This window comes from Martes martes (genome assembly GCF_963455335.1).
Source record: "Martes martes genome assembly, chromosome: 18".
In the NCBI taxonomy this organism is placed as follows: domain Eukaryota; kingdom Metazoa; phylum Chordata; class Mammalia; order Carnivora; family Mustelidae; genus Martes; species Martes martes.
In genome coordinates this window covers 15,186,903-15,199,223 of record NC_137906.1, presented here as the reverse complement: position 1 = coordinate 15,199,223, position 12,321 = coordinate 15,186,903, and the positions used below count along the sequence as shown (strand labels likewise).

Sequence of the window (12,321 nt, the reverse complement as noted above, 5' to 3'; positions counted from 1 at the left end):
ATGTCACGTTCAAGTCACGTTCCCTTATTGCAACTTCACACTGACTAGCTGTCACTTGAAGAATTCCTTCCTTTTCTCTGGAAGCCAGTGTCCACACAAACTTGGCTTCCTTGACCAGTGAATGAAGGCCTCTAAGTCTTCAACCTCCACCTCAGGGTCCTGACATCTGCTTTTCTGTCTGCCCCGAATGCTGCTGGTTTGCTCCCTTGGGTCTCCTGTGTCCCCACCTGCCTGCCACATTCATAATTTGCAGGCCTCCCACACCTTAGCCCTGCCTCTGCTTATTTTCCTCCAAGCTTGCACAGAAACACGTAACTCCTCCCGTCGGAATGTGGGGACAGAGAATGTGATTTTCTACGTGCTTCAAAAATGCACCTGCTATAGGAGGCATCCAGTGAACATGGGATCGTGCAGTGCAACCCCAGTGAGGAGAGTGCTCCCACGGAGCTGTCCGGGAGTGAACATGCTGGGTTTGAAATAACGGGATCAGACGGCCCAGGGGAGCGGGGAAGGCTACAGCCAGAGGGAGGGGGGCAGAGTGGGGGAGCCGGGCAAGCAAGGGCCCCCGTCGTCCCTGACCCTGACGGAGCCCACAGAGAAGTGTCCCCTCTCTGGCCTCCACGTGAGGCCGGGCTAGGTGCTCTCTCCAGCGCTCCTCCCTAGGCCGAGAGGCCCCGCGTCGCGATGGCAGCGGAGGGACTCCTGCACACAGCTCCCCCGTGCAAACGGGTTCCAGACCGCTGAGTCCAGCTGCCGTCAATAGGAACCAGCCGAGCCCAGAGGAAGCCAACGCAAACCCAGCACGGGCGGGGGCAGGAGCCAGGTCGGCGTGCAGGGGTCCCCCGTCCCTGGTGCGGCCTCTCTCCCAGGTGGCAGCCCCAGAACACAGCGGGCCGCGGGTTTCCTCCCGCACCGCGCGTGTGCGTGGGGAGTCCTACCATGCTCCCAGCGCTTCTCCGTCCCAGAGCATCCCTCGTGCTCCCGGAGTCCTCCGCAGGGCACCGTGCCAAGCCCCTCCCCCACCTGCGAGGCCACCTGGTCGGCCCCGTGGCGCGCGCGTCCGGGACCCACCGCAGCCCGCGCCCCCCGCCCCAGCAGCCCCCACCCCTAACACCGACCCCGGGGAAAGGGCGTCCGAGATCCTCCGAGAGGGTGAGGTCGCAGCGTGCGGTTGCGAGCGGACCGGCGAAGACTCGCAGAGGCCCCCGCCCGCCGGAGCCTCAGTCTCCACCTGGGTCCTGGGCAAGTGCGTACAGAGGGCGGGGTGCCGCCCGCGCAGCAGCCCCCCAGCGGGAGCGCAGGGCCCGAGGCTCGGATCCCGCGGGGCGGAGACAATGGCTCCGCCCCCGTGCGGCCCCTCCCGCCGGAGCCGCGGTCCCGCCTCTGCCGTACGGCCCCCGCAGCGTACGACCCCCCCCGCCCCGCCGTATGGCCCGGCGCGCCGCCTCGCAGCCCCGCCCACTTCTCCGCCTGAGCGGTCGGCCTCAGCTCGCGATTGGCCAGGCTCCTAGATAGGCCCCCCCCTCCTCATTGGCCAAGGGGCTTCAGGTGGCGCGCTCCAGATTGGTGGAAGTCTGCGTGGCTCCCGCCCGCCTCCAGTCGCGGCCGGCGATTGGCTGGCGCCCGCAAGGTCTCTTCTCGAGATCGGGTCTGGGTGGCGCGGACCAGGCCTGGGGCGGCAGCGGGGGCGCAGTCGGTGGTGGCTGTGGCGCGAGGCAGGTGAGCTCCTGGGTTGGGGAGGGGAGAGGTGGGGGGGCTGGAGCGAGGTCGGCGGGGGGGAGAGAAATGGGGCTAGGGCGTCTCTCACATCGGGCGGGAGCTGCGGGCCGGGGGCGGCCGGCACGGGCTGTGCCACGGGCCCCGCCTGGGCAGCCAACGGCCGCCGCCCCCTCCTCGGCCTTGCGCGTCCCCGCACCTGGCCAGAGTCTGCGGCAGGCGGGTCCCGGGGCGTCTCCTCCGCCCGACGTCAGCGGCGTGCCGGGGTGCCGGCGGGGCTGTGGGGACGCGTGCGCACCCGGGGACCTCTGTCGTCGCCGCCCGCCCCTACCCGGGCGCCTCGGGTGCCTACACCCGGGAGCCCCCGCCTCCCCTGACGCTGACACCCGGGAGACCCCGCCTCCCCCGACTCCGACACCCGGGAGCCGACGCCTACACCCGGGAGCCCCCGCCTTCCCCCGACCCCCGGGAGCTCCGCTTACCCCCACTCGACTCCCGGGAGCCCCCGCCTCCTCCGACATCCCCGACCCCCGACTCCGACACAGGGGGAGCCCCCGCCGACCCCGACTCCCGCCGTCCCCGACCCTGACACCCGGGAGCCCCCGATACCCGGGAGCCCCGACACCCCCGACCCTGATACCCGGGAGCCCCCGCCTCCCCCAACCCCGGCACCCGGGAATCCCCGCTTCCCCCACTCACGCAACACCCGGGAGCACCCGACCCCCACCACCCCCACACCCTGGCATCCCAGCCTTCCGCACACCTGGGCGCCCCTGACTCCTGCCACCCCCAACACTCCGGTGCCTCCGATCCCTGCGCCCCCAACACACGGGAGCACCCCCCCCCGTCATCTGGGCTCCCCTGACCCCCCCCACCAGGGTCCCCGGCTTGGCCTCGGGGTGCTTGACCTCGCTGGAGCCCGGGGTGGGGCGCTCGCCCTCTTGACCTGCTCTGCAGCTCTCCTACAGGTCCTGGAGTTTCTGCACCTGGTGCGCTGGTGCGGGCCGGGCCCTCACCCTCCGCCCGCCCGAGTGAGGAGGGTGGAGTGCATGCCAGCCCCGGGGTGGGGCGGGGCCCGGGGCCTGCCTTCCCGGTAGAGACCTGTTCGTGCCCACAGGAGCACTCCAGTGTGCGGGGCCTGCCTTCCCGGGGTGCTTGCGGCCCGCTGCCCCAGTAAGTGCTGCTCGGTCTCAACCTGGCGTGTGCGCACTGTTTTCACTCCCAGGGTCTGCAGTGCTCAGAAACTTGGGTTTTGGTTTATTTGCCTCCATGGGACATTGTGTAATTTTTCTAAGTCTGGAAGCTCAGGAGGGTTAGTTCTGGGGGATTTTCTTGCACTGTTTTCTTGGATACTTTTCTTGTTTTACTTTTGTTTTCTGTGTGTTTTGGAAATGCTATTACTTGGGCCTTAGCCCTTTTGGTCCCTGTTTTTACTTTTTAAAAATAAAATCTTTATCTCTCCCATTTTCTATTTTTGTCTTTTCATTTCACTTTGTAGATTTTCTCAGTGTTTTTTCTCTTTTATTTAGCATTTTATTTTGGTCATCATATTTTAAATTTCCCAGAGCTTTTTTGGAGGTTCCTTTTTTCCTCTAAAATTCAGCCATGTTTCTTATTTCGTAGACATGGTAGTGGCTCATTCTCTTTATCCGTGACCCTACTTTTTGCTTGCTTTGGCCTGTGTTCTGTGACATGTTGGGTGATCCTGGTTGAGCACATTGGAGAGCAGGACCCTCCCACTCCTGTGGTAGTTCTGAGCTGATCAGGAGGGGCATTACCTTTATCCTTTATTGGGCATTTTATCCTCTCAAGGGCTTTCCAGTCTCCTGCCTTGTTTTCCAAGTTGGGTAGAAGAGTGTGGGTGTGGCCCTCAAAAGTGAGTAAGGAAGTGCTGTTCCTCTCCCTTTTTAGGAGGACATCCTGGGGCATCAGGATTCCCTTTATCCTCTGCTATAGAGACCCCTCGGTGTTTGTTTTTTTTTGTTTAAGATTTTATTAGTACGGGCAGGGGCAGAGAGAGAGAGAAGCAGACTCCCTGCTGAGCAGGGAGCCCCACGTGGGTCTCTGTCCAGGACCTGCGGGTTAGGGACCTGAGCTGAAGGCAGATGTTTCACTGGCTGAGGCTCCCCCCACCCCACACCCTGAGACCCCTGGGTTTTATTCTGCAGTCTTTCCTGAGGGAAGGCAGGAAGCAGCTGGTTGATGCATGCTAGCTAACCACTGCTGTTGTGTGACTGGTGAAATACACAACATAAAATTTGCCCCTTTGTTGGGTCTGGAGGGGCCAGCCTCATCTCGGTCTAGTTCCAGAATGGTTTGTTTCGCCCCTTAGCGGAAACCCCATACCCGTCAGCAGGCACTTCCCTGTTGCTGCCAGCCTCTGGCCCCACTAACCTCCTTTCTGTCTATGAGTTTGCCTGCTCTGGGTTGTTTTATAGACGCGGATTCCTACAATATGTGGCCTTCTGTGTCTGGCTTCTTTCACTTAGCATAATGTTTTCAAGGTTTATCCATGTTGTAACGTATCAGAGCTGCATTTCTTTTTTTGGCTGAAGAATACCGCATGAATATACCACAGTTTTTTTATCTGTTTATTGGTTAGTGGACATTTGAGTCATTTCTACTTTTTGCCTATTAATGAGTAGTGCTGCTATGAACACTTGTGTTCATAGGTTTTTGTTGGAGTACATGTTCTCCCGTTTTTTGGGTATGTATCTAGGAGTGGGGTTGCTGGATCATATGGTAGCTCTAATTTAATGTGTAGAGGAACTGCCGGACTGTTTTCCGCAGTGGCTGCATCACTTTACAGTCCCACCCGCTGCGTACAAGGTTCCAGTTTCTCTATATGTTCTCTTGCATTCACTATCTTCTTTGCTTTGTTTTGGCTTTCTTTTCTTTTCTCGTTAAGATTTTATTTATTTATTCGAGAGCTGGTGCAGGTGGGATTGGCAGACGAAAGGGAGCTAACAGACTCCCTGCTGAACAGGAAGCCTGGATTCGGGGCTAGATCCCAGGGCCTGGAGATCACGACCCAAGCTGAAGGCAGATGCTTAACCAACTGAGCCACCCAGGCGCCCCTCCATATGAATTTAAAGATTAACTTTACCGTATTTGCAAAGAAGGCCATTGGAACTTTCATAGAGGTTGCATTGAATCTGGAGATCTCTTAGTAATCTTATACTGCCATGTTTCAAAATATTAAGTCTTTTGGTCTATGAACAAGGGAAGTCTTTCCATGTATTTTTCTTTAATTTCTTTCAGCAGTGTTTTGTAATTTTCAGTGTACGAGCCTTGTACTTTCTTGGTTAAATTTACTCTTAAGTTGTTGTTCTTTGGGATGCTGTGGTAAGAGGAATTGTTTAATTTCATTTCCAGATTGTTCATGGTTACTTTATAGAAATACAACTGATCTTTGGGTGTTGATCTTGTAACTTGCATCTCTGCTGAATTTGTTAGCTTTTATAGTTGGTTTTTGTGTGTGTGTGTGAATTCTTCATTTCTATATATGAGATATGTCATCTGTGAGTAGAGATAGCTTCACTCCTTCCTTTCCAATTGGAGGTCTTTTGTTTCTTGTCTTGCCTAACGGCTCCTGCTGGAGCTCCAGTGCCATGTCGAATAGCAGTGCTGGAAGTAGGCATCCTTGTTTTGTTCTTGATCTTAGGGGGAAGCTGTGTGTCCTTTCCCACAGAGGATGATGTGAGCTGTGGGTGTCAGTGAATGCCCTTTATCGGCTTGGGGAAGTTGCCTTCTACTCCTACTTGGTTGAATGTTTTATAATGAAAGGGTGTTAGATTTTGCCAAGTGCTTTCCTGCATTGATTGAAGTGTGATCATGGGTTTTTGCCTAACTGCTTTTAAATGGACTTTCAGTGTTCATTTCCTGCTGTATTGGGGCTCCAGTCTACACCCTCCCTTCCAGATGGACCCAGGTGCCACTATTGTAACCTTTCGGGGGTTCCATGATGACAGTTGGACCATTTCTCAGTGCTCCTCCTTGCAAGCTTGTGACTCAGCTTTTTCTGGCTTAGGTGTGTTTTCATTCATTTGCATTCTACCTTCCAGGTTTCTTGCTGTTGTCTTTTCTTGGTTTTGTTTTGCTCTGTGGCTGTGTGCCTTTAGGAAACAATCTCATTTTAGGAGGGGTATCAGAAGAGAGTGGGAGCTACCATCTTTGTTCATTGTACCATTTTTAACTGGAAATTACTGGGTGACCTATTTTCAGGGAACACTGGCGTTTGATGGAGTGTCTGCTCATAGCCATTGGTTCCTGGTTCTGAATTTATGATGATCGGATGATCTCCAGATTCTGAAGGTAGAGCCAATTTGAATTTGCTCACAATTACAAACGCCAGGCAACAGTTTTTGGTAGAAGTGACACGGGAGGGAACCATCTTTTAGTACTGCATCTCCTGCTCCCACCTGAATATTTTGAGGTGAGGCAAGAGTGCGGGGAGTCATGGTGCCTGTGAGACCCACCGGGATGCAGGGGTGGTCGGCCTGAGCACCTGGTGGAAGGTTACGCCCACATGTAGGCTCCAGGGCACATGGGAACCAGACAGTGGTGGTGTCCCAGCAGGAGTGCTGTGGGAGCCTAGCCGCGGCCCCATCTAGTTCACTGGGGTAACCGTGCTCCTCCTTTCTTGCTCCCTCCATTCCCAGATTTGGAACTCATGGCTGTTTTGGCTTGCTGACCCCTCTTGATTTCGGGTAGAGGAGACTGAACCTGCTATGTGCTTTTGAAACCGTTTGCTTGCACTGGGTCAAAATGAGCAGAATTGGCAGATGGGAATATAGAACATGGCCCTGCCGCTTATGCTGTGTTGTGTTGGTTCTATTTTGTTAAGTGACTTGGGTCATTCGTTAGGCAGTTCTGCAGTTTGAATCACATCTGTAACTAACCATGCTTGTTATCTGGGTGCCTTGTTGACCATTTAGTCACAGGTGCACTCAGCGATGGTCCTGGGTTGCACGTTTTAGTTTAGGAGATAAGAGCTGTGCGATGCACACCTCTTGACCTTTGTGCAGAATAGCAGTGCGGGTCCTTGATGCAAATGGAGAGCGGTGAAGTATAGGTGAGTGGCTCCCGATGGGGAAGGAGCCGCTCCCCCTGGGGACACGTGTAGCTTGAAAACAAAGGTGTGCTTTGCCTGGTTGGTTGGTTTTCCAGTCGTTGGCAGTATTGTTGGATGATGTGAGCTACATCTAGAATATGGAAAACAGATCAACTTGATGAGTTCTACACTCGCTACCTACGCTACCTACGCTGCAGAGCTTTTGTGGGGACAGCATGAGAAGGGTTATCGAGAACTCTTCTGGATTAAGCGTTTGCAGTACAAATAGAGCCTGTGATTGCTGTTCCTAATTCGCATTCCCAGTTATAGTTGGAATAAGACACAGCTGATACAGCTGTTCTGATCTGATGAGCACAAGTGAGAAGCACTTTGAGTCTGTTAGGAGAAAGAATAAGGGGGCCCAGGTGTGCATGACCCTTCCTGCTCATCACACGTTTGTATCGCTCTCGGCACGGTTTTGCCAGGTGTGGTCACATGAGCAGCGGAGGCTGGATTTTTGGGTGAAAGGCAAAGCGAGGAACCCGCACAGCGGTGAGTTCTCCCCGCTCTGCAGGCGCCTACACAGTGTTGATCTGTTCAAGTGATGTTTGGGGGCTGCGCTCAGAGCGCAAGCTCTCCTCAGAGAGGAAGACTTGTTAGTAAGTGGTGATTACGGTCTCTGTGGAGTGATGAGTGCTGGGGAAGCACTAAAGCAAGCGTCCGACTTGGATGCGGGGTTGGGGCTCCAGGAGTGCTCCCTGGACGTGGACTCTCAGCTGAATTCTGAGGCTGAGCAGAAGGTAGCCAGGAGCATGTGGGGTGGAAAGAGACCGAGGGGATGAGGGTGGGCAATCAGGATGGCCTCCCAGCCAAGGAAGAGCATAGGAACCGTGTACGTGGGGTCATAAGAAGTGGGTTGTCTGGGTCCAGGGCCTCAGTGAAGCTGCCCTGTGGATTGCTGGGAGATGGAGAGGACAAGTGGGACGTCTGGATGGAGGGTCTGGTGCAGGCCGCCTCTTGGGCCCTGTCTGTGGGTGCTGGGGAGCCATGGTGGGATGTGAAGGCGGTGAGGTGGTCCATCGGATTGTAGACAGCCCCTCCTGGCAGTATTCTGGCTTGAGGGGGCAAGGCTGGACGGCAGGAGCTAGTCAGTGCTTGCTGGAAGCCAGCAGGAGATGGAGCAGCAAGGGGAGCCGGAAGGCAGACGGGGTGACCCCCTGGGAGGGGAGGCCAGACTGATGGGTGCCGTGGAGGTGCTGGATTTAGCCCCTCGTAGAGGATCCCGGCGGACGTGCTCAGCGTGCGCTCCACTCAGATGCTTACCTCGCTGTACGCGAAGGACTCGGCCGGATGAGGGGCTCAGAGGAGCAGTAGAATCCATAGCAGACCATTGGCGTGTTGCTGGTTTGGAGGGAGCCTTTCCGAGCCAGCGGGAGAGGCGGGAACCACTGGCAGCGCAGCCCGAGTCACTAGAGACTGCTTCCGTGACAGGCAGGGGTGTCCCAGACGCGGATGAGATGCGTACGGTCAGCCTCCCGCCGGACAGTAAGAAAAAGGCAGCACCCCCGGTCTTCTTCCCACGTCGAAGTCGTCACACTGTCCGGCCCTGCCAGGGCCAGGAGGGGCCCCGTCAGCCGCGGGAAGGCCCTCACGGGGGACAGCATCTCGCCATGGAAATGGCGTCGTGGGCAGCCGTTGTGACTGCTGCTTGTGAGGAGATGGAGTGCATTCTGGCTTGAAGCAGACTCCGTGCAGCCCTGTGGGCATGCTTTCTGGATTCTCAGAACGAAGACCCTTTATGTACACATGGACAGAATAAATAATTTGACTTTGGGTTTTTGCTGAAATACTAGGATAATACCACTATCAGGCAGTGGGTTTTTTTTATTAAAAAGATCTGGGGCACTTTTGATCAGGAGAGGTAAGCGTGTGATAACTGTTTTCTCTAAGGAGTAATTATCTTCCCTAAACCTCAGAGCTATTCTCTTACATAAACAAGCCCGTCAGCCTACCTCTCCTGCTGTTGTCTCATCATTTCCCAGAAAAGGAAAGAAACACCCGGTCTTGGCTGGACACTGTTTTTCAGCACAGACTTGCTGCTAATAACTGACTTTGAGTATTTTTATTCTGTGCCAGGCAGCGCCGAGCAGGTTGGGTCCTTACTGGCTGACCCTCCAGTAACACTCTGGGCTTAGGTGCCGTGGAGACTCCTGTCGACGGCGCCCGGTGTGAGGCCCTCGTCCTTCCCTTCTGTTCCCGGTTCTCCCAGCCGGGTGGCAGAGCCCCAGTGGAACCCGTGGGTCTGCCTGCCCATACCTCTTCACGGATGGAGACCAAAGAAACTGTTTGCAGAAAACAATAGTTACTGGATTAGTTGTTGAAATTATAAGGCTAATACCTGCTCTTTAAAAAAAATGTCGAACAGTACAGGAGGGGTAAGTGAGGAGGAGGAGTCTCAGTCTGCATAATTTACCATGAAATTTAGTGGTGTTTTCCTTGAAGTTTAAAAACATATTCGTGTGTGTGTGTGTAAAACCTGTAGCATTCTGTGAAGCTTTCAAGTATTTTTGTTTTAGTCATTTGTATCCAATTTACTGTTTTTACTCAGTTCATTTTTAGGGTCCTCACTTAGTGTAAATCACAGCTTTTCGTAAACATTGTTTTACTTCTTAAGATAAAAACAGATGAACACCAGTTTTCTATTTTTATATGGTGGAAGTAATTACATTGAACATGACATTTGGAAAACACTCATTTCTAACCCAAATTATGATCTTTTTTATGGTTTTACTTAGACCAAATTAAGATTTTTTTGGATATGTAGACAGATAACTGATGTCTTTGATTTAGCTTTAACAGGATTCATACTGAGCGGGACAGTTATATTAAGATGTGTTTCTAGGGTGGTGGGCACCGAGGGGGGCTCGTGACAGGATGAGCCCTCATGTCATCCACAGCTGACAAGTTATAGCTAATGCTACGCCCTGGGTGGACCACCTTGACCTCATATACAGTCTTGAAAGGAAAAAAATTAGTTCTAAGTTTTAAAGGGCCACCTTGGCATTTTACTTTGAAAAGTAACCCTCTTTGCAGAGGACGTGACAAAGGAAACAGCCAGGGCAGCCCTCTGGGTGATAAGGATCGGCCCCGGTGATAGAATGTCACTTCTGCTGCAGGTGCGCGTGCACGGCCCTGGGACCTCTCTGGAAGGTCTGTTGAGCGCCCGCTGCTGGCTGGTCACGCCGAGGCCTATGGGACCACAGGAACCCCGTGCTAGCTGTGCCCAGTGTCCCAGAGGGACGGCACCGCGGCAGATGGCACGTCTGGAGCTGTGCCAAGTGCTGGGGAAACGTCCTGGCTATCGCCGTCCACTTTGATGGCTTCTGTCCCCGAGGACGGGTTATGGGTCCTCTGTGAGGATTTCGGATCGGGAGGTGGCCTCTTCTGCCTGGGCTCATTCTGTTTTAGCCACTTTGTCAGTGACTAAATCAGCTGAAAGAAAGTTTGATTTGTCACCTGCCCATCTCTGTAAACCCAGTGCTTTGTGCACTGTTTTTTTTTTTTTAAAGATTTTATTTATTTATTTGACAGAGATCACAAGTAGGCAGAGAGGCAGGCAGAGAGAGAGGGGGAAGCAGGCTCCCCGCTGAGCAGAGAGCCCGATGCAGGGCTCGATCCCAGGACCCCGGGATCATGACCCGAGCCGAAGGCAGAGGCTCTAACCCACTGAGCCACTCAGGTGCCCCTTGTGCACTGTTTAATAAAACATAACTGTCGGGGCGCCTGGGGGCTCAGTTGGTGATGCATCTGCCTTTAGCTCAGGTCAGGATCCCAGGGTCCTGGGGATCGAGCCCCACATCAACTCCCTGCTCGGTGGGGAGCCTGCTTCTCCCTCTCCCACTCCCCCTGCTTGGATTCCCTTTCTCACTGTGTCTCTCTCTGTCAAATAAACAAATAATGTCACTAAAAAATAAAAAGTAACTGTTGACTAGATGATGCTACTTGGGGCCTCCAGGGGTAAAAAGGAGGTTCCTTTTTCCAGTTTTTCTTAAGAACTGATAGCATTTTCTAAGAAAATATTGTGTGCTAATATCATTTCAGAGATGTTATAGTTTTTTCTGTGTCTTCGGTTTTGCCGTTTCCTTGAAGCTCTGTTTTTAACCCTTGTGTGACTTGTAAGTTCTGAGATTTTTCAGGCACGTTTTCTAGATTGTTAACTAGATTAGTACAGACATCCTAAATAGAAAAAATTCAAGTTGTATGTGCCCACAGCACTAAAATTCATTCTTGGTTAAAACATTCAAGAACCAAACAGCTTTATATTTTTATCTCTACCGTATGATGACAGTATAGCAGTATGTACTCAGGGGGCATTGAAGGAGAAGCCTAGCTGAGGTGCCTGACTGGCTCTGTGGGTTAAGCCTCTGGCTCTTGATCTCAGGGTCGCCAGCTTGAACCCCGCATTGGGGAACCTACTTAAAAAAGAATCTTAACTCTGATTTTATTTTTATAACTTTCTGTAAACTTTTATTTTTATTTATTTATTTATTTATTTATTTGACAGAGATCACAAGTAGGCAGAGAGGCAGGCAGAGAGAGAAGGGGGAGACAGGTTCCCTGCTGAGCAGAGAGCCCGATGCGGGACTCGATCCCAGGACGCTGAGATCATGACTTGAGCTGAAGGCAGAGGCCCAACCCTCTGAGCCACCCAGGCACCCTTTCTGTAAACTTTTAAAATTTTTACTTTTTTTGAAGGTTTTATTTATTTTATTTTTTTTAAATATTTTATTTGACAGACAGAGATCACATTTATGTATTAGGGTTAGGGGACAGGGGGAGGGAAAATGGGAGAGAGCAGGGTCAGTGGAGAGAAGGACCGGGTAAATTCCAGGATCGCTCACCATCAGATCCAGGAACTCTGCTGCAGTGAGCGTGGGAGAGAGCAGCCCATCATCCTTCCCTTTGGAGACTCTGGGTCCTGCCTCTTTACAGTTCTGCTTTGCGGGTGTTTGGTCCTCTAGTGCTTCTCCAGGGGAGAAGTGGTTTTCTGTCTTGTGGACTAAGCCGTGGCCAGAACACCCCCCTGGGCCACGGATCAGGCTCTGCATGTGGCTCTGTACCTGTTTGCACTTCATGTGGTCCGAGGAGTGGAATCAGAACTACTTGGAAGAGGTAGGCACGTGTTTACTGGGCCTGGGCTCTAGCAGCTGCTGAACTGTGCCCATCGAGGTCCCCTCTGCACCCCCTCCACTGGTCCCCTCCTGTCCTCCTTTCCTCCAGAGCCACACTGCCCGGTGTTCCTTCTGGAGTCTGGTGTCTGTCCTCACTGGTCCTCTGGAGGGTGTCCTGTCTGGGCATGTTACTACGTCCGTGTCTCCTCTCTGTCCCATCTTACCAGGAATCTGCCACTGTCTCCTGTATCTCTTGGTTCTCACCGGTTGCATTTTTTGATGCAGTCACTGCTGGAATCCTGTCATTCCTGGGATCCCATGATAGCCAGTGGCTGTGCTTGCTTCTTTGGTTGGATTTATTTCAGTGACAAGAAATTCAGT

The 12,321-nt window shown here is 53.4% G+C and overlaps 1 protein-coding gene across 6 annotated transcripts in view; it reads left to right on the top strand.

Annotated features, from left to right (window-relative positions):
- The first annotated feature begins 1,606 nt into the window (after positions 1 to 1,606).
- The window catches only part of SUN1 (Sad1 and UNC84 domain containing 1), a 51,468-nt gene continuing 40,753 nt past the window's right edge, over positions 1,607 to 12,321 (top strand). For 4 of the 6 annotated variants that reach the window (XM_080830227.1, XM_080830226.1, XM_080830224.1 and 1 more), the window contains exon 1: positions 1,607 to 1,719. The gene's annotated coding sequence lies outside the window, so the exon portion shown is untranslated. Of the gene's footprint in view, positions 1,720 to 5,940; positions 6,031 to 12,321 lie in introns of all 6 variants that reach the window. The other 2 variants (XM_080830222.1, XM_080830225.1) reach the window with 2 other exon arrangements.